General features: G+C 43.3%; 1 pseudogene; it reads right to left on the bottom strand.

The window, feature by feature from the left end:
- Window positions 1–1,584: 1,584 nt before the first annotated feature.
- LOC130844472 (F-box/WD repeat-containing protein 12-like) lies at window positions 1,585–20,234 on the bottom strand (annotated as a pseudogene).
- Between the last annotated feature and the right edge of the window lie 281 nt (window positions 20,235–20,515).

Below are 20,515 nucleotides of genomic sequence, written 5' to 3' on the forward strand. Positions count from 1 at the left end.
CAGTAAGCAAAACTATGATAGAACTAAAAGAGAGACACACACCCCTAAGAGTTCTGACTTGATGCCAGTTTCCAGAGCTAACAAAGACCTTGAGTTTTCAAATGTATCACAGTCATGCAAGGTTAATACATTATGGGTAAAAGGCATATGGGAATCCTCTGTACTGTCTTTGCAACTTTTCTGTAAATCTAAAATTACTCCAAGGACTTCCTAGGTGGCACAGTGGTTAAGAATCTGCCTGCCAATGTAGGGGACACAGGTTTGATCCCTGCTCCAGGAAGATGCTGAGGAGCAACTAAGCCCATGCACCACAACTATTGAGCCCACATGCCCCAACTACTGAAGCCCAAGAGCCTAGAGCCTGTGCTCTGCAACAAAAGAAGCCACCACAATGAGAAAGCCCATGCACCACAATGAAGAGCAGCCCCGACTCGCCGCAACTAGAGAAAGCCCGTGTGCAGCAATGAAGACCCAATGCAGCCAATAAATAAGGAAATAAATTTATAAAATAAAATAACTCCAAAATAAACCTCACCTCAGACTAAAAAAAAAAAGGAAAGAAAGAAAGAAAAAAGCCTTAGATTTTCTCCTTTGGGGGAAATGACTGCATCTGGAGTTGGCTACGTAGGATATAGATACTGTTAGGCCAAAAAACTGTTGTTAAAAGGCAAATACAGCAAATAGCATATATTGGGTATTGGGCAGCCACAGTATTAGAATGTAATAAAGAGGTTTTTAATCCTTATTTCCTATTTTTGAAGAATTTTTCATTGTGTGAGTCTTGGTTGGCAGTAACTACTATTAGAGCTGAAGGGGCAGACTCTCCCATCCTGGACTTGATGATGTGGGCATGTGACCCAGGTCAGCAAATCACACACACACACACACACACACACACACACACACACACACACACCCCACCCCGCTACAGTGTCAAATAATCACACTTCCTCAGGGGCAGCTGGGAAGTTTCCAGCTGGTGGCAGTGATGCCTGTTCAGTGACAGCGATGGGAGGACAGTGGCAGCAACACGGTGGAGCCAGAGGGGAAATGGTGCTGCGAGCGGCACAGCCAGGGACGGCCTAGGCCAGGCCTCGCTGAAGCAGGCCCTGGTGGCTGCCTGCTGCCCAGCTTCCATTGGTGTCAAGTCTGTTTCTCAAGCCTGCACACTGACCCAGTGCTCTACTCTATTTCTTTCCAATAAATTCCATTTTTGGTGTTAGTGAGCCAGCTTGCTGTTCCTGCTGCCTGCAATTAAGAACTCTAAAGATACATGCACTAAACTAGCCAGGGCTTCCTTGTGGACCAAATCCAGGGGCGCCACTTTCACAAAACACAAAGCGGCATCCCTGCAGCTATGCAACGTGGCGCCACACCACTCACGTGTATGACAGTGAGAACCGTTCACTAGTGTGTGTCTAGGGCACAACAGGGACGAGGAAGATAAAAAAAGGTTTCCTTAGTTACATATTAGGACAACAAAAAACAATTATGTTGCAATCCCAGTACTTTAAACCTGGGCTTTCTAGCACCCAAAGTCTTGCACTCACCCCTCGTGGCTACTTGATATCTGAATAACCTCCGGGCAGCTTGCTTGATAGCTGGAAAATGGAATAACAATGGGTTAACTACTCTTCTGTTATATTTCATGCTCTTTGTCTGAAAAATAGAGACAATAATACCCATTTCGTTGCCTTCTTGCCAGGATTTAAAAATAAAGTCACATCACACAGTGTGTGGCCCATAGTATTTGAGGATTACTACTTCCTTTCCCAATGTTCATGCATTAATTACTTTAGGCTTTGTATGCAGACAAGCTCCTCATCAGATGTCCTGATCATCTTCAGTTGATGCAGTCATCTCAGCCACACTGCACTTTGAAGTAATATGATCTTAGAATACTCGTTCCGATGTTTCTGGCTTCCACGCCGACAATGCTCATACTGTTGCTTTCCACATGAGTAGATCCACTGCGAAGGGAAGGGACATGCTGTGTGTTAACTTGAGAAAAGGACAAATGTTTAAGTGTCAAAGCTTTTACAGGAAGATGGAGTGTAACCTCGTACCTTTTCCACCCAGTCCACCCCATCCGTGTTTACTCTGGGCTCTGACTTGAGGACTTACGTTCATTTGTATGAATTAGCAAAAATCACCACGTACTTGAGCGTGATCAGTTCTAGGTCCTCCTGATAGTAGCTGCCTGAATCACAATGATTCCAGCTACTCTAGAAACGTCTCCTGATACAGGAGTGGAAGGCACCTCATCCAATCTGGGCAAGTCAGAGTCATTTCTCCAGAATTTAGAAGTACTATCATTTCCTAACCAGTCTCAGTGAAGGAGACGTAAATGCAGGAGCCAATGGGGCCCTCATTTTTCCACAAACATACAATGCTGTTCTATTGCACAAGAGAAAAATGAAGCAAGTGTACAGAGAACTGAATCAAACCAACAAACAAAAAAACTAGAGAAGGAACTTCCTGAGTTCCCTACAGAAGCCCAGTTTTTGTCTATAGGTTGCTTCTGAAATATTTCTGCTTTGGCTTTCATGAAATATCTTTCAACGTAAATTCTATGCTGATTTACTGAGTGTCTTTAAGCAGCAACTGAAGTTCTATTCAATTTAGAATTAAACATCAAGACTGGAATACGACAGTTTCCAGACTACGTCAGAAAACTGCAGCATTGGCTGGTCTATGTGGGGCTGAGCAAGAAGCAGGGTGACAGGTGCTCCCTGAGATGGTACGGCAGCCAGAAGTCTCTGTGGTTTGTTAGCACAGAAGGTTGAACTAGTACCTGTCTTCTTTCTTTTTCTCTTTAGAGACTTCGTCTTAGTCTTTCTCCCCCCTCAACTGATTTTTACTAAATTTGCAGAACTGTGTAACTATCACCAAAACCCAGTTTAAGAATATTTCCATCAGCCCAAAAAGATCTGTCATAGTCATTTGCAATAATGGCTCCAAACCCCGGGCAGCCAGTAACTTACCTTCTGTTCCCACAGATTTTCTGGATGTACCACATTAATGGAATCATTCAATATGTGATCTTATACATTTGACTTCTTTCACTGGCACCATGCTTTTGCATTTCACCCATGTCAAGTGTGTGTCAATGCACCATTCCTCTTTATGGCTGAATAACATTCCCCTGTGGGTTTATCCATTCACCTGCTGATGGACATTTGCACTGTCTGCACTTTCGGGGTATTCTGAACAGAGCTGCTAAGAACAGTCAAGTCTTTGTAGCCACATGCAGACATATGTTTTATTTCTCCCAGGGGTACGCTGCTAGGTTGTTGTTAAATTTATGTTTAACACACCCGTTTTCTTTGGAGAATCAGAATACATGTTCACAGATGATAACACTTTAGGAAACCGAAAAGCTCCTAAAAAGTACTCTTTATCTCCTACAGCATTCAATAAGGTGCTGGAAAAGAGAGAGGAAATGCAGTCCATGGCTGCCTGTCTTGCAGGGAACAGCAAGAAGCAAGACTACTGGGTCTATGATTGCCAAATGAAACTCCCAAAGAGAAATTACCACTCATCCAATCAACTAAGGATTTCTCGAGGACTCTGTGATGAATCAGGAAAGAGTGTAATTCAAGACTGTAATCCATTCTAGGGTTCTGATTAAAGCACATTTCTCAGAAGATGCTTCTAAGTGTGCTACTCACATTGAGAACAGTCATTTCAGTGAATGGATGAGTTTACCATCCTATAGTGCAGGTAGTGCAGTTTACAAATACCTGTAAAAAAGAAGTTTCTAACTCTGCTACATGCTCACCACGAGTATAATTTCAGTGAATGAAAGTTTTGCTTTGCATAATGCATGTAGTGCAGTGTTTAAAAACACATGTAAACATATGCTAACTCATATATATGGAACCTAAAAAAATGGTACTGATGAACCCAGTGACAGGGCAAGAATGAAGATGCAGATGTGAAGAAAGGACTTGAGGACATGGGGTGAAGGGGAAGCTGGGACGAAGTGATAGAGTAGCATTGACATATATACACTACCAAATGTAAAACAGATAGCGGGCTGCTGCATAACATAGGGAGAGAAACTTGATGATGGGTGATAACCCAGAGGGCCGGGGTGGGGAGGGTAGGAGGGAGTCGCAGAAGGGAGGGGATATGGGGATAACATGTATAAGTACAGCTGCTTCACTCTGGTGTACCTCAAAGGGTGGCACAGCAGTGTTAAGCAATTATATTCCAATAAAGACCTTTAAAAAAAACAACATGTAAGAAAGAAGTTTCTAGAAGTGCTCCTTCCTTGTTAAGTTGACAAGTGTTACTTCAGTGAAAAGATATTCTAACCATTCAGTAATGATGTAAGAATTCTTTAAAGACATGTATAAAAAAGGAAAGAAAAAAAAAATCACATCTTGGAGGCCAACATCAGCACACAAACCCCTGAAGGGTGAGCTGGCCAGGGCCCTGGCAACCTCTTCAGTGGCCTCTTTCCAGCGGCAACAAGTATCTGCACGGATGTCTCCCTTAGAAGAGGAAAGGTTTTCCTGCCACTGGAGGGAGAAAATCATTACTGAGGAGTCATGAGTGCTTGTGGGGAGTGTAGCCACTGGCCTGAGGGCTTTGCTTCACAAAGGCTGGCCTGTGGCCAAACGCAGAAACAGCCCAGCAAGGCCACCTATCCCGAGTGCAGGGGAGAGTAAGTAGCAACATATCGGGGTGCTAAGTAGGAAAAATACAGCACTTCATGGCCTGCAGTGTGGAGGTGGAGCATTAGGGCTCGCAAACTCAGAAACTAGGTAGGTTTGTTATAGAAATCTTTAATTTTAAAAATATTTAGTTTGGGGCATTGTATTTTTTCATTTAACACTGTGAGATGTTTGTTACGGGAAGCTGAATTTACCCCATACGTCGTGACAAGTAACTGACAGCTGTGAGGTCAGTGGTCTCACCATAACCCAGGGGGAGTATAACATCTGTCAGCCCTGTCCTTACTTTGTAGGACTTACTCTGACAAGAAGGAACATAAGTCATTCCAAAATTCTAATTTTAAACCACAACACAAAAGTGCATTCTTTCTGACTTTTACAATCTTGCCCCCACTGACTCCCCCTGGGTATGGTAAATGGCTCTGGGATTGTGCGGGTTACGGAGGGGAGGTAAGAGCCGGGCTGCAGGGCTGCATCAAAGCCCACCCTGGGCTCCACTATGCATCCCTGTGGGTCTTTGGGCAAAACAGCTACATCTCTGAGCCTCTGTTTCATCTGGGAAATGTGGGTGACGCTAACTGCAGGTGGTGGTTTTGTACATTAAAGGAGATAATGTAGATGATGCACAGCGTAGCTTCTTTCTATAAAACAGTGGATGAATATCAGCAATGACTTGCCTCAGGTCCCCAGATAGTGAGGGGCAGGCTGGGCTAAGACGCCAAGTCCCATTCACATCCTTTCCAATGGCATCCTCCTGCTGGGAGGCCAGGAGAGGCCATCATACAGGTAACATTTTAAAAATCAGAAGCAATTACCTGGCCCATCTGTGCGACCCACCAAGCAAATGATAGCAGCTCTTGAGGACAGGAAATTTATTTTCCTTTTTCCACATGTAGACTCGCAAGGAGAGGTCGAAGGAAGAGGTGACGACTCGACTCTGGTCCTTGAAATGAAAAACCAAGTGAGGCAGGGACGTGGGCTCCAAAGCATGGAGCTGAGAGGCAGGCAGGCGGGCAGGGCACCACACTCACCACCCACGTGGACGTGATAGGCCTCTGGTGGTCCTGAAAGGCTGCCAGCTGCAGGCTGTGTATGGTGAAGAGAACCAGCTCCGATCTGGACACGAGCAGGATCACCTGAAAGCCATGGCCCTTCATGAGGTGAGGAGGCATCATGGTGTCTGGCAGCAGGAAACTTGCGATCTGTTGTACTTTTTGAAATAAAAACACACAGACTGTCACTTCTTAGGAGCAGCTGGGGTCTGGAATAGACACGCCTCACATAAGATGATGTGGCATAATGAAAACAACAACAACTTTGTGGTCCCACCTGCATTCAGTCCGGACCCATGCATTTACTCCCCTACGCCTCCCGGTCATTGCCTCCCGGTCATCGCCTCCTGGTCATCGGCTCTAAACTGCTGATTTTGATGCTGATTACAGCCTCACAGGGGCTGTAAAGGTTCAAGGCCATATGCATGTGAAAGTGACAGTATCTGGCACACAGCGCTATCCAGGGATGAGGCTTCCACCCTGTGTTCTACCCTTCCTCATCTAAAACACGTTGATGTAAGAAATGGCCACATGAGAACTGTGACATTTATGACAAAACTACTGTTGAAGATACTGTCTTTTATACTGTATAGCATTCCCTGTTAAAAAAAAAAAATTGATCATTTCCTCATGGAGTTTAGCAGCAGGAACATAAAATTACCTCTTCTGAAGAATTCATGCATTTTCTCATATCAGACAAGGGATTACAGTACCCATCCCATTTCCCTTTTTTCCTCGGCTGCTGGGAAGCTCAGTGTAAAATTTATGGTTAAATGATGACACAAAAACAAATGAATATAATACCAAAGAAAAAAATGATAAGGACCATAGGAAAGGCCTATCAGGGTGATTTGGGGTTTGGGAAACAGAGGTGGTAGGAAAGGAGAGGGATGTGGGTCTTACTTTCCTACTAGACTAGGAGCTCCTTAGGGAAGAGAGAGTTGTGGCTTTTATTCATCTCTGTATGCACTCAGTGCTGAGAACTGTGACTCTGACATAAAATTGTGAAAGAAGAGATAGGGATGAATGGAAGCAGAGAAGGGAGGAGAGTGGACAGTAGCTAATGTCTGAATCCCAGGGCCATGCAGAGGACCCAACACACAGCAAGTACTCAACCACTCCACCAGTACACAAAATCACAAGAAAACATCTGTGGGGTCACTATGATTCACTGAGAAGAAAGAAAAAGTACCCCAAAGGAAACATGAGGAACCTGTGCTTGAAGCACTATAAGGCAGTGGTGGTGACCATCCTGATATGGGCATCCTCACCCAGAACATCCGCTCTATCCCTGGACTTCTTGGCCCCCAGCTCATAGGTGGTAACAGCCAACTGCACACCGTTGTCACTTATGTATATCACCATTAGCCTGGCTGCCTCTGCGTGTCAGACGGGTGGGAAGAGTGGCGGAGACAGGAGGCTTGTCTTCTGACGGGCAGAGCAAGGAGTGAGTGTGGAGCACCTGGCAAAATAGCACCGCAAGTCTCCTCATTGCCAGTGAGGGAGGGCACTTCTTCAACCCAGGAGCACTCTGAAAGCCCCTTCCACAGACCCACACCCACAGTGACCTTACTGGGTCTTACAGGATGGCCCATGTGGACCCTCCTTTCCTGACCACAATGACCAAGAGGGAGCAAGGTCAACCCCAGCTCACATCTGGCCAAGAGGGAGCAAGGTCAACCCCAGCTCACATCTGGCCCCGCTGGAAACATCTTGGCACACCAGTCCCAGTGAGGTCAGTGTAATGGGTGAATCAAATAAACGGATTTTCTGTTTTTGAGCAGCTGCATTTCACCATCTTGCTTCTGTTTCCCATGTCTTCCTCTGTCTTCCTTTCCTATCTCCTTGCAGTCTGGCTCCAAACACCCCTTCTCAGCCCCCAGAACTGCTCTGTTGCTGCCTGTTGATCCAGTGGCCTCTCTCCTCTGGCTGCCCCCTGACCACTGGCCTCCCCTGGCTACCAGGTCCCAGCACTGCCCATCCTGTCCAGCTCTGCCACTGCTTCTCTTTCTCTATCCTTCCTTGTCTCAAGACCCTCTCCAGCTGCCCACTTTTTACTCTGGTCTAATTTTCAGCCTGGCACCCAGGCTGAGCATCTCTGAGTCCAAGAATCTCTCACAGAGGCAGCCACTCTCCCAGGCCAGCTGTGTGCGGGCCTGCAGGTGACGGACACTATCCCCACGCTGTCAGCACCTCCTCTGTGCCTGACCTGGAAACTCTCTTCCTCACTCCTGTGGAAGCCTGTTCTCAGGCCACCAAATACCTCATGATCATTTCCACCAGGAGGGCCCTAAGGCCCCAAACCTCTTCAGAACTAAACTCTGTCGTCTCCAGCTGGGCAGCTGACCCCTTCCAACCTGTGGGCAACATGGGAGCCTAGAAAGAGTAGAGGCTCCTGGGAGAGGCCAGCACAGCCATCAACCCAGCTGGTGGCCCTGAGAAGGGGTTCACCGCTGTGAACAGCCACGGATGACTCATCTTCATTATCCTCACGGCTATGGGACTTGGTCCTACGTGAGAAGCTGCCCCCAGATGCACCCCACAAGCCTAGGGCACAGGACCCGTCACCCTGTATACATAGAGCCAGGCCCCTCCCTCAGGCAAGGGACACAGCCCACCACTGACCTTCGGGCCCAGGTCTGAGTTCTGGGTTGATGCAAACACCCACTGCCGGTCAGGAGAGCAGAGGAGACTGGTGGGGTTGTTGGGAAACACGTTCACTCTGGAGAGTGGCTGCAGCTGCGGCACCATCAGCGTGTAGAGCGCCCCTTCGGCACAGGCGGCCTGCAAGCAAGAGAACAAAAATGGAATCAAGAACCAAAAAGAATCGAAGAGAAGGTGTCCAAGAAGAGAAGCGAAGATCTAATAAACACATAAGTGAGTTTCGTACAAAGGAAAAGTTAAATAATTAACAGACATTTAAAATTCATGTGCAATGAAATTTTTTGGAAATAAAAGAAATCCTGGGAATTTGAGCTGGGATGGTCATCACAGACATGTCACAATACAACTACTACGCTTTAAATATTTCAAAAAAGTCTTTTAGGCCTTTGATTTAAAAAGTCCAGTGTCTAACAAAAGAAATAAGGATGGCTGTAGACTTTTCAACAGAAATATACACTGTGGAATGATATTTCCACAAAATTCAAGGAAAGCATGAGCCAGGGATTTAGTGCCCAGCCAGGCCATCCTTCAAGCATCAAGGCTACAGAACAGCAGCGTTAAACATGCAAGAACTGCATTCCTGAGCACTTCCTCGGGAACTGACTAGGGGATGGGCTTCATCAAACCACAAGATACAAGGAAAAGGTCACCAAAGAACTGCTGTGGTTATGAAATATATTAAACTGTAGATCAAAGAGCTATTAAATAAAAAAGTGGACACAAGGGAAGAACAGTGTATAAATACTGTATGGTCTCAAAAAAGTTGGAAATATACATCTTAAAAAATGAGAAGAAAGATCAAAATAGAATAATTCAACTACCGTAGGAGTAAAGGAGTGTCATCGAAAGTTAACAAATATAATAGGAGACAGGCCATACCAAGGAAAAAGGAGAGAGACAATGTTAAGATAAAGAAAACCACTACAACAAAAATACAAACCCGCCTATATGACAAAAGATATCACCCCCTAACCCAACACACAGATTAAACAGGAAGAAAACAGATGTGGAGAAAGGAGCCTGGTAATGAACCACATCACATAGCAAACGTGAGATAAAACGCAAGGCGATATCGTGCAGTGTAAATGGCTTAATTCACTTATTCAAATAAAATGATTTTCAGATTGATGAACAAAAGAAAACACAACTATCTATATTTTCTTTTTTTGTGACATCTTTGTCTGGTTTTGGTATCAGAATGATGGTGGCCTCATAGAATGAGTTTGGGAGTGTTTCTCCTTCTGCTATATTTTGGAAGAGTTTGAGAAGAATACCTGTTAGCTTTTCTCTAAATGTTTGATAGAATTCGCCTGTGAAGCCATCTGGCCCTGGGCTTTTGTTTGTTGGAAGATTTTTAATCACAGTTTCAATTTCAGTGCGTGTGATTGGTCTGCTCATATTTTCTATTTCTTCCTGGTTCAGTCTTGGAAGATTGTACTTTTCTAAGAATTTACCCATTTCTTCCAGGTTGTCCAATTTATTGGCGTATAGTTGCTTGTGGTAGTCTCTCATGATCTTCTGTATTTCTGTGGTGTCGGTTGTTACTTCTCCTTTTTCATTTCTAATTCTGTTGTTTTGTGTCTTCTCTCTTTTTTTCCTGATGAGTCTGGCTAATGGTTTATCAATTTTGTTAATCTTCTCAAAGAACCAGCTTTTAGTTTTATTGATCTTTGCTATTGTTTCCTTCATTTCCTTTTCATTTATTTCTGATCTAATCTTTATGATTTGTTTCCTTCTGCTCACTTTGGGGGTTTTTTGTTCTTCTCTCTCTAATTGTTTTAGGTGTAAGGTTAGGTTGCTAATTCGATATTTTTCTTGTTTCTTGAGGTAGGATTGTATTGCTATAAACTTCCCTCTTAGAACTGCTTTTGCTGCATCCCATAGGTTTTGGGTCATTGTGTTTTCATTGTTATTGTTTTCTAGGTATTTTTTTATTTCTTCTTTGATTTTGCACAGCAAAAGAAACCATAAACAAGACAAGAATACAACCCTCAGAATGGGAGAAAATATTCATCAATGAAACAACTGACAAAGGATTAATCTCCAAAATATACAAGCAGCTCATGCAGCTCAATATTGAAAAAACAACCCAATCAAAAAATGGGCGGGAAACCTAAATAGACATTTCTCCAAAGAAGACATGCAGATGGCCAAGAGGCATGTGAAAAGATGCTCAACATCACTTCTCATCAGAGAAATGCAAGTCAAAGCCACAATGAGGTATCACCACACATCAGTCAGAATGGCCATCATCAAGAAATCTAGAAACAATAAATGCTGGAGAGGGTGTGGAGAAAAGAGAACCCTCCTGCACTGTTAGTGGGAATGTAAACTGGTACAGCCACTATGGAAAACAGTTTGGAGGGTCCTTAAAAAGCTAAAAATAGAACTACCAAATGACCCAACAATCCCACTACTGGGCATATACCCTGAGAAAACCATAATTCAAAAAGATACATGTACCATAATGTTCATTGCAGCACTATTTACAATAGCCAGGACATGGAAGCAACCTAAATGCCCATCAACAGATGAATGGATAAAGAAGATGTGGCACATATATACAATGGAATATTACTCAGCCATAAAAAGGAATGAAACTGAGTTATTTGTAGTGAGGTGGCTGGACCTAGAGCCTGTCACACAGAGTGTGTAAGCCGAAAGAGAAAAAGAAATACTGTATGCTAACTCATATATATGGAATCTAAAAAAAATGGTACTGATGAACCCAATGGCAGGGCAAGAATAAAGATGCAGATGTAGAGAATGGACTTGAGGACATGGCGGGGAGGGGAAGCTGGGACGAGGTGAGAGAATAGCAATGACATATATACACTACCAAATGTAAAATAGGTAGCTAGTGGGAAGCTGCTGCCTAACACAGGGAGATCAACTTGATGCTTGGTGATGACCTAGAGGGGTGGGATGAGGAGGGTGGGAGGGAGACTCAAAAGGGAGGGGATATGGTGACATATGTATAAATACAGCTGACTCACTTTGTTGTACAGCAGAAACTGGCACAACAGTGTAAACCAATAATACTCTAATAAAAAAAAATGACTATATTTGGACCTTTGCACCCAATAATGGAGAACACACTGCCCTTGCAAGCACACACGGACATTTACAAAAACTGAATATAGAGTCACAAAGAAAACTTAATAAGTTATGTATGGCAAAGTAATACAAACAATATTCTCTAATCACAGTGATATAAAACTAGAAATCAATAGCAATATTAAATAAAACAGACAAGGCACTAGCTAATATAATCACAAAAAATTGGGAGAAAGGTCTTATATACAAGAAGAAATGACAAGAGGGAAACAAATGTTCAAATAGAGGAAATTTAAAGAAAAAAAACCTTAAGAGAATATCCTAGACAACTGTGTGCATAAAAAATTGAAAACTTGGATATATTGGGCAGTTCCCTAGAAAAATACAATATATCAAAATTGATCCCAGCAGAGACAGAAAGGCTTGAGCAGACCAATTTCCATAGATGAGAGAGAGAAAACTACCGGACAAAAAAGTATCCAGCACCAGATGATGTCAAAGATTAATTCTACCAAACTGAAAAGTATGTAATTTCAATGTAACTTAAATTGTTCCAAAGCATTAAAAAAGAAGAAAAATGTTCATATTTCTTTCATGAAGAAAGCAGAGCCTTTATATGTAACCCTGATAAAGGAAAGTCCCCAAAGAAGAACTACAGAACAATCTCACATACACAGATCCAAAATCCTAATAAAATATCAGCATTTAAAATACATCAGTACATTAAAAGGAAATGCATGGATGACATATTTTAAAAATCCAATATTTCACCATAACAATAGAACTAAGGAGAAAATCCTATATCTCCATGCTGAAAAAGCCTTTCACAAAATTCAACATTCAATCCTGATTTTAAAAAACTAATATTAAGGGACTTCTCTGGTGGCGCAGTGGTTAAGAATCCACCTACCAATGCAGGGGACACAGGTTCGAGCCCTGGTCCGGGAAGATCTCACATGCCACGGAGCAACTAAGCCCATGCGCCACAACTACTAAGCCTGCACTCTAGAGCCCACTAGCCACACCGACTGAGCCCTCATGCCTAGAGCCGGTGCTCCACAACAAGAGAAGCCACCACAATGAGAAGCCTGTGCACCACAACAAAGAACAGCCCCCACTCACCACAACTAGAGAAAACCCACATGCAGCAACAAAGACCCAATGCAGTCAGTAAATAAACAGAGAAAATTTCTTAAAAAAATTTTCAAAAAACAAAATAATTAGTTTGGTGCATTGTATTCTTTCATTGTAAGATGTCTGTCACAGGAGGTTGAATTTACTGCATACCTCGTGAGAAGTAACTGACAGCTGTGAGGTCGGCGGTCTCACCATAACCCAGGAGGAATATAAAATCTGTCAGCCCTGTCCTTACTTTGTAGGACTTACTCTGACAAGAAAAAACATGTCATTCCAAAATTCTAATTTTAAACCACAGCATAAAATCACACTCTTTCCGACTTTACAATCTTGTCCCCCTGACTCCCACTGCCGCCTGGGTTTGGTAAATGGACCTTGTACACAAATAGAATTTAACTTGAAATGAGCCACTGACCTACATGTAGAACAACTTCCAAATAACCCTTGGGACAGAGAAAAAGTCACACAAAGCCGAGTCAAGGTGGCAGGGTGCTGGCTTCTCATTTGGGGGCCCATTCAGGTTGTTGGCAGTTCAGGACATTGTGGCTGCAGAACTGAGGTTTCCCCGCCTGCTAGCTGTTGGCAGAGATTATTCTCATTCCCAGGCCCACTAACAGCCTGGCAGCTAGCACGTAAGGCCCCTGTGCCCTTGCTTCTCTGACTTCCCCTTCTGTGACCAGCCAGAGAAAACTGTCTGCTTTTAAAGTGCTCATGGAATGCGTGTGGGTCCACCCAGATCATCTCTCTTTAGCCAGGTAACAGAAATTTCTCCTCTGCTCATAGCTTTGGCCATTTCTGTTTGAAATTCCACACATTTTTGCTTGATATATATTTTAGGCTATATTTTTGAGGTGCATTAAAAATTAGCCTTGCCAGGGACTTCCCTGGCAGTCCAGTGGTTAGGACTCTGAGCTTCCACTGCAGGGAGCGCAGGTTCAATCCCTGGTCAGGGAACTAAGATCCCATGTGCTGCATGGCATGGCCAAAATAAATAAATAAATAAAACCACCACCAACAAAAACATACACACACACAAAAACAAAACACAACAACAACAACAAAACACAAAAAACAAAAAACAAAACCAAAACCAAAACCAAAATAAACAAAAAAACCTACAAAGCAAAAATTAGCCTTGCTGTATCTTCCTGGGAGGTTGATCTAATTATTATTCTGAAATGACTGCTAAGATATAGTAAAGACTTTTATCATCTCGTCTTCTCATCTAACATTACTAGCTGTGTTAGCTAGCTTCTGATTAGCATCTCCAACGCCCATCATTTTCTCATTCTTTTAATTCCAGACATCCTTAAGTGTTCTCTTTTAGATGAGTCTTGCATTAGTTTCCTAGGAGTGCAGTAACAAAACAAGGTGACTTATAAAAACAAAAATTTATTCTCTCACAGTTCTGGAGGATATAGGTCTGAAATCAAGGTGCCAGCAGGGCTATGCTTCCTCTGAAGGCTCTAGGGCTTTCCTTGGCTTGTAACAGCACATCCCAATGTCTGTAGTGTCTACACATGGCTTCCGTGTGTGTGTGTGTGTGTGTGTGTGTGTGTGTGTGTGTGTGTGTCCGTCCTCTCCTCTTCTTATAAAGATACCACTTGTTAGATTAAGGGCCCAAACTAAATCTAGGATGATTTCATCTTGAGATCCTTAAATATATGGCAAATGCACCATTTCCAAGGAAGGACGAAGAAGGTCACATTTTGAGGCCCTGGGCAGACCTGAATTTTGGGGGAATACTCTTTTCCGTACCCTGTTGGTACATGTGTAGTCAGCAGTCTCCAAAATTTGAGCCAAATTTTGGTTAGGGATTGATCCTGCCCCATCCTCCAACAGGGCAACCTCAAGAAAATCAGTCATTCTGGTATAAAATCTGCCAACCTCGGCCATGCACAACACACGATCAAAGTGAAAGTTATAGTTATATCTGGGCTCTTGTGGTGACAGAGGTGATCACAGGTCCAGAACCCATGACTCTTTGTTGTCAGGTAGGTATTGTGCCTCAGGAGGTGGAGGTAGCATCCTGCAGGCTCTGCAAAGCCACTAAAGCCTCCTTGCTAAGACAGAAATGACACCTTCAGGGTGAAGGCAGGCCTGGTCATCTGGTGCAGGAGGAAGCAGCTTCCCATTGTCCTCAGACCCTTGCCACAGGCAATGACACTAGAGTAGGCCACGCTTTGAGTAGATAAGAAAAGGAATTCTCACACTGTATAGATAGCACTGCCACCACCCCATGCCATGTGATCCACCAGAGCAGTGCTGCTGCCTGTACCTTAACCAGGTATCCCTGATAGAGGAAGGACCCAACAGTCCACACAAATGGTTAACCTCCAGGCAGTCAGCTTAGCCCTCAATGCCCAGCCAACAACCAGCCCTGAACATGCATGTTTACACTCTCAGGCCATGTGGTGTGGCCATGTGGCCAGTGAATGCAGAAACTAAATTCTTATCCAAGGTTTCCCCCTTTGGGATGAAGACCTCAGGACCTCCTGCCCCCCAGACATCCCAAATATTAATGACGGTCACACACGTCTCCACATATACCAGGCACCTCTATCCGCTTTGCAGACCCAGACATTACCTACAGTGACCAAGACTCTCATTTCACACAATACTGAGCTCCTGAGCAAGTCACCCCAAAGAACTTCCCTTCATCTGCCAATTTAACGCAGGCTAATTGGTATGTTTAATCTTGGACAATTTAAGGAGCTTAGACCGTTCAATTCTTCATAAACTGCTCCTAACCTAAATGCTAAAGTCACACATTTTACTTCTATATATAGTTAAAAGTCCATAAGGGATTGTTGTTGCTGTTTTATACAGTTGATACTCATTTAGATTTCCTCATATTTCCCATAGTTTTTGCTCATAAATCTTTCCTGCTTCTCTGAAATTTCATCTGTGGTCACTTTCCCTTTGATTGAAGCAGTTTCATTAGTATTACACTGAAGGTAGTTTTATTTCCTCTTGCTGCTACTAAATAGATTTTTCTTAGTCTTCAATGATCTCAGTTCACTCTGATGGGTCTCTATGCAGATTTATTTTTATTTACCCTGCTTGGGGTTTGTGGGGACTTCCTGATTCCATGGATTAACGTCCTTAGTCTAGTTTGGAAACATATGTACCATCATCTCTTCAAATGTTTCTCATGCCTCCCTGCCTCACCTACTCTTAGGACATCAAAGAAACGAATAGTAGAATTTTTCATGGATCCTTTATGGCCTCACCACTCAAAGTGTGTTCTGTGACCTGATAGCATCAATATTCTCAAGAAGCTTCTAAAAAACTCAAAAATCTCAGGCATCCCCAGGGACCCACCGAATCAGAATCTTCATTTAAACAAGACCCCCCACTGATTCACGTCCCATTCAAGTCTGAGAAACAGTGGTCTCCATCTCTCAGCCTCTCTTCTACATTTACCACTCTTGGTATCCCCATTCCATTCCAGAAAATTACTTTGATAGTCCAGTTCACTATTCTTTTATATTCTTAACTTCTTAATTGATATATATAATACACATGGAAACTTGCACAAAACATAAACGTAAAAAAGCTCAGTAACTTATTACAAAATAAATGTTCATGTTGCTACCAAAGTAAAGAAGTAGAACACTGCCAGTGGCCCACAAGCTCCCCTCACCCTCCCCAGACTTTTGTGTGATTCAACTGTCCTGCTATTAAATTCATCCACTGAGTCCTAACCTTTGTTATTCAGTTCTGCTATGCTAGAATTTCCTTCTACTTGGTTCTTTTGCAAATCTACAACATCATTTTTCATGGCTTTAAGTTCTCTGTTGAAATTTCTCTCCCTGAGCAGAGCAACTATATGCTTGCTAGTGTTTAGAGCTACTAACTGCAATATCTGAAGCCCCTGGGGCTCTACTGACATTGTCTGCTGCTTATCCTGCAGGTCCTAGTTCACATTATCTCCTTTTTTTTTTTAATTTCTATTGGAGTATAGTTGATTTACAATGTTGTGTTAGTTTCTGGTGTAGAGCAAAGTGATTCAGTTATACATATACATATATTCATTCTTTTTTAGATTCTTTCTCATATATGTTATTACAGAATATTGGGTAGAGTTCCCTGTGCTATACAGTAGGTCCTTGTTGGTTATCTATCATATATATAGCAGTTGCATGTGTTCATCCCAAGCTCCTGAGTTATCCCTCCCCACCATTTTCCCCCTTTGGTAACCATAAGTTTGTTTTTGATATCTATTAAGCCTGCTTCTGTTTTGTAACTAAGTTCACTTGTATCTTTTTTTTTTTAATTAGATTCCACATATGAGTGACATCATATGGTATATGTCCTTCTCTGTCTGACACATTTCATTTAGTATGATAATCTCTAGGTCTATTCATGTTGCCGCAAATGGCATTATTTCATTCTTTTTTATGGCTGAGTAATATTTCCTTGTATACATGTACCACATCTTCTTTATCCACTCCTCTGTCAATGGACATTTAGGCTGCTTCCATATCTTGGCTATTGTAAATAGTGCTGCAATGAACATAGGGGTGTGTGCATCCTCTCGGATTATGGTTTTCTCCAGATATATGCCCAGGAGTGGGATTGCTGAGTCATATGGTAGCTCTATTTTAAGTTTTTTAAGGAAGCTCCATTCTGTTTTCCATAGTGGTTGTACCAATTTACATTACCACCAACAGTAGGAGGGTTCTCTTCTCCACAGCCACTACAGCATTTACTGTTTGTAGACTTTTTGATGATGGCCATTCTGACGAGCATGAAGTGATATCTCATTGATGTTTTAGCATCATGATTTGCATTTCTCCGATAACTAGTGATGCTGAGCATCTTTTCATGTGGTTTTTGGCCATCTGTATGCCTTCTTTGGAGAATTGTCTATTTAGATCTTCTGCCCATATTTTGATTGGGTTGTTTGTGGTTTTTTTGACAGAGAATTCCATAAGCTGTTTGTATATTTTGGAGATTAATCCCTTGTCAGTTGCATCACTTGCAAAAATTTCCTCCCATTCTGTGGGTTGTCTTTTCGTTTTATTATAAACAAAAGTTTAATAGGTCCCACATGTTTATTTTGTTTTTATTTCCATTACTCTAGCAGATGGATCATGTGATTTATGTCACAGAGTGTTCTTCCTATATTTTTCTCTATGAGTTTTATAGTGCCTGGCCTTACATTTAAGTCTTTGATCCATTTTGAGTTTATTTTTGTGTATGGTGTTAGAGAATGTTCTAATTTCATTCTTTTACACATAGCTGTCCAGTTTTCCCAGCACCACTTATCAAAGAGACTGTCTTTTCTCCATTGTATATTCTTGTCTCCCTTGTCATAGATTAATTGACCACAGGTGCATGGGTTTATTTCTGGGCTTTCTATCCACTTCCATTGATATGTACTTCTGTTTTTGTGCCTGTACCATACTGTTTTGATGACGGTAGCTTTATAGTATAGTCTGAAGTCAGGGTTTCTGATTCCTTCAGCTCTGTTTTTCTTTCTCAAGATTGCTTTGGCTATTCGGGATCTTTTGTGTTTCCATATAAATTTTAAAACTTTTGCTCTAGTTCTGTGAAAAATGCCATCAGTAGTTTGATAGGGATTGCACTGAATCTGCAGATTGCCTTGGGTAGTTCACATTATCTCATCTCACATGCCTACTCAGCTCTGAGTGCTGAACACTGTATTTGAACAGAGAGGCCTTGGGAGGTGTTAACCTTCTCCAGAAAGGATTTTCACTCACTCCTACCTGGTAACTGGGCAGCTGCAGCCAGTGCAGGGACCGTTTACTTTCAGACCACCCTCACCCTTAGGTTGCAACTTGATAACCTGCCCAAAGTAAGAGACTTCACAGGGCCCCAAACCTTGGTGGCCCTGCACTCCAACTTTTCTCTACTTGGTTATTAAAGCTCTGCTCATCCCCTTAGCATTGAAGTAAACATCTTCAGAACAAAGGCAGACCCAGTGTTAAGCTCAACACTTTGATTTCTGCCACCTTCTAAATCTTGGCTTAGAAACCATTTGTTCTTTTTAACTCTCTGACCTGATATATATTCTAATTTTTCTAATTGTCCTTTACCAACAAGTAAGTGTGAATCATGTGCTCTACCATTCCCAGGAGAGAATCATAGTGGCTTCCTCTTCATCTGTACAATATATTCTCAAATTGCTGTGGAGATGTTAATTACGCTTATTCCAAAGTCTTCTTTAAACAACTATAGAGTTGTTTATATGAAATCTGTTTCATCAGGTCTTACTTTTCTTGTTTACAAGCTTAGTTCATTTACAGAGTTAGTTCTGTTTACATATGAAACTTTTCCTGGATGTCTGTTCATTTTGATATTTGGGATGCCAGCTTGCCCACACTTTCAAAGACCTCCTTCCCTCCAGGAGGAGGATACTGACCCCAGATGGAGGCCACTTCCTCCATCTGACAGCTTATACCCACTTTCACTATTTCTCTGTGGTCAAATGCTCCCTCCCAATGCCTAAGAATCACCTCTAAACCAAATGTCCTGACAACAGGAGGCCTGCATCATCTCAGGCAAATGCTTGCATTCTGTCAAACATGCCTCAATTTTCCTTTGAGTTGGGCCCTCACAGAGACTTGAAAAGGGGGAAAGAAGGGTGAGAATGCAGTAGGGAGAAGGAACTGCAAGGGGAAGAATGACTATGAGCAGGACCAGGAAACAGGAAAGCAGGAGCCCGTGGATAAAAAATCACAGCCAGCCCCCAGGGCAAGGTGCCACCCGGCACAGTGGTCTGGTGCCAGGTCCACAGACCCTGGGAAACAGCAGAGACTCCTGGGAGCCGGGTCACTCACCAGCAGGAGGGGGCCCTCTGGAATGTCACAGGCCTCCAATGAAGACGAGTACGTAGGCAGGGAGAAAGAGGCTTGCTCACACCCTTCCTCTGCTTTCCATACTTTGATCAGTCCCCACTTGTCCACGGTGACAACCAGTTGCAGCTGAGGGTAGGTCACCAAATTCAGCAGAGCCACAGGCTGCAGAAGGCTCGACCAGATCTCCGTGCCCTGGACAACAGCAAGATTAACGTAACAACTCACATAGACCCCATTCATTTCCTAAACATGTATTATTTTCATTCATTCAACCATCACCCAGCTCACACTGGGGAAGTGTAGGTGGAAAGGGTGTGATCCCCATCCTCACAGGATGCACAGCATGGTGGGGAACACAACACAGAAGAAATGTTCCACCACAGAGGAGACAGGTGCATCCGGGAGGAAAGCAGTTGCTGAGCATGGGTGTGGACACTGCCTGGGATTGTGCCATTGCAGGGGGACTGACGGTGGGGTCTTTTGTGAGCATGGGAACAGCATGTCTGAAGCATTCCTGGTGGTTACCTACAACTCAACTGAAGAAGGCTGCACAGGGAGGCAGGACCCAATACTACCCACCCTGCTTGGGACTTGGGCTGTACTCAGAACCAGGGCTGTGCAGGGCTGCATACAGAGAACTCCCACTTGGAGCATCTCACTTGGTCCCCAAGGAGCCCAGGTTTACAGATAAGCACATTCGGGCCTGTGGATGTAAACAGCTTCTGTTGCATATCTGCAGCTGCCTGCTCAGAACACACCCTTCCCAGCAGTGCGCCCAGCAGTGCCACCACGGGCCAGGCCTGGCCAAGGTCCATGCCCTGTCACGGCCATTAGCACAGAGGAAAACAACTGGTCCAAGATGGGCTGATTCCCAGATACACAGTCTCTCTCAGGATTCTGATAGTTAGAAAAATGAGGTAGATTAGGAAGAAAAAAAAAGATGGCGGTGAAGTAGAGGGTGTGGAATGCATCCCTCTCCACAGATGCATTGGGAATGCACCAAAAGACGCAATAATTCCCATAGAGAACCAACTGAACACCAGCACACGACCTCGGACACCAGAAAGGATTGTAAGGATCCTGACATAACCGGTAG

The sequence above is a fragment of the Hippopotamus amphibius genome, chromosome 2 (assembly GCF_030028045.1).
Source record: "Hippopotamus amphibius kiboko isolate mHipAmp2 chromosome 2, mHipAmp2.hap2, whole genome shotgun sequence".
Lineage (NCBI taxonomy): Eukaryota > Metazoa > Chordata > Mammalia > Artiodactyla > Hippopotamidae > Hippopotamus > Hippopotamus amphibius.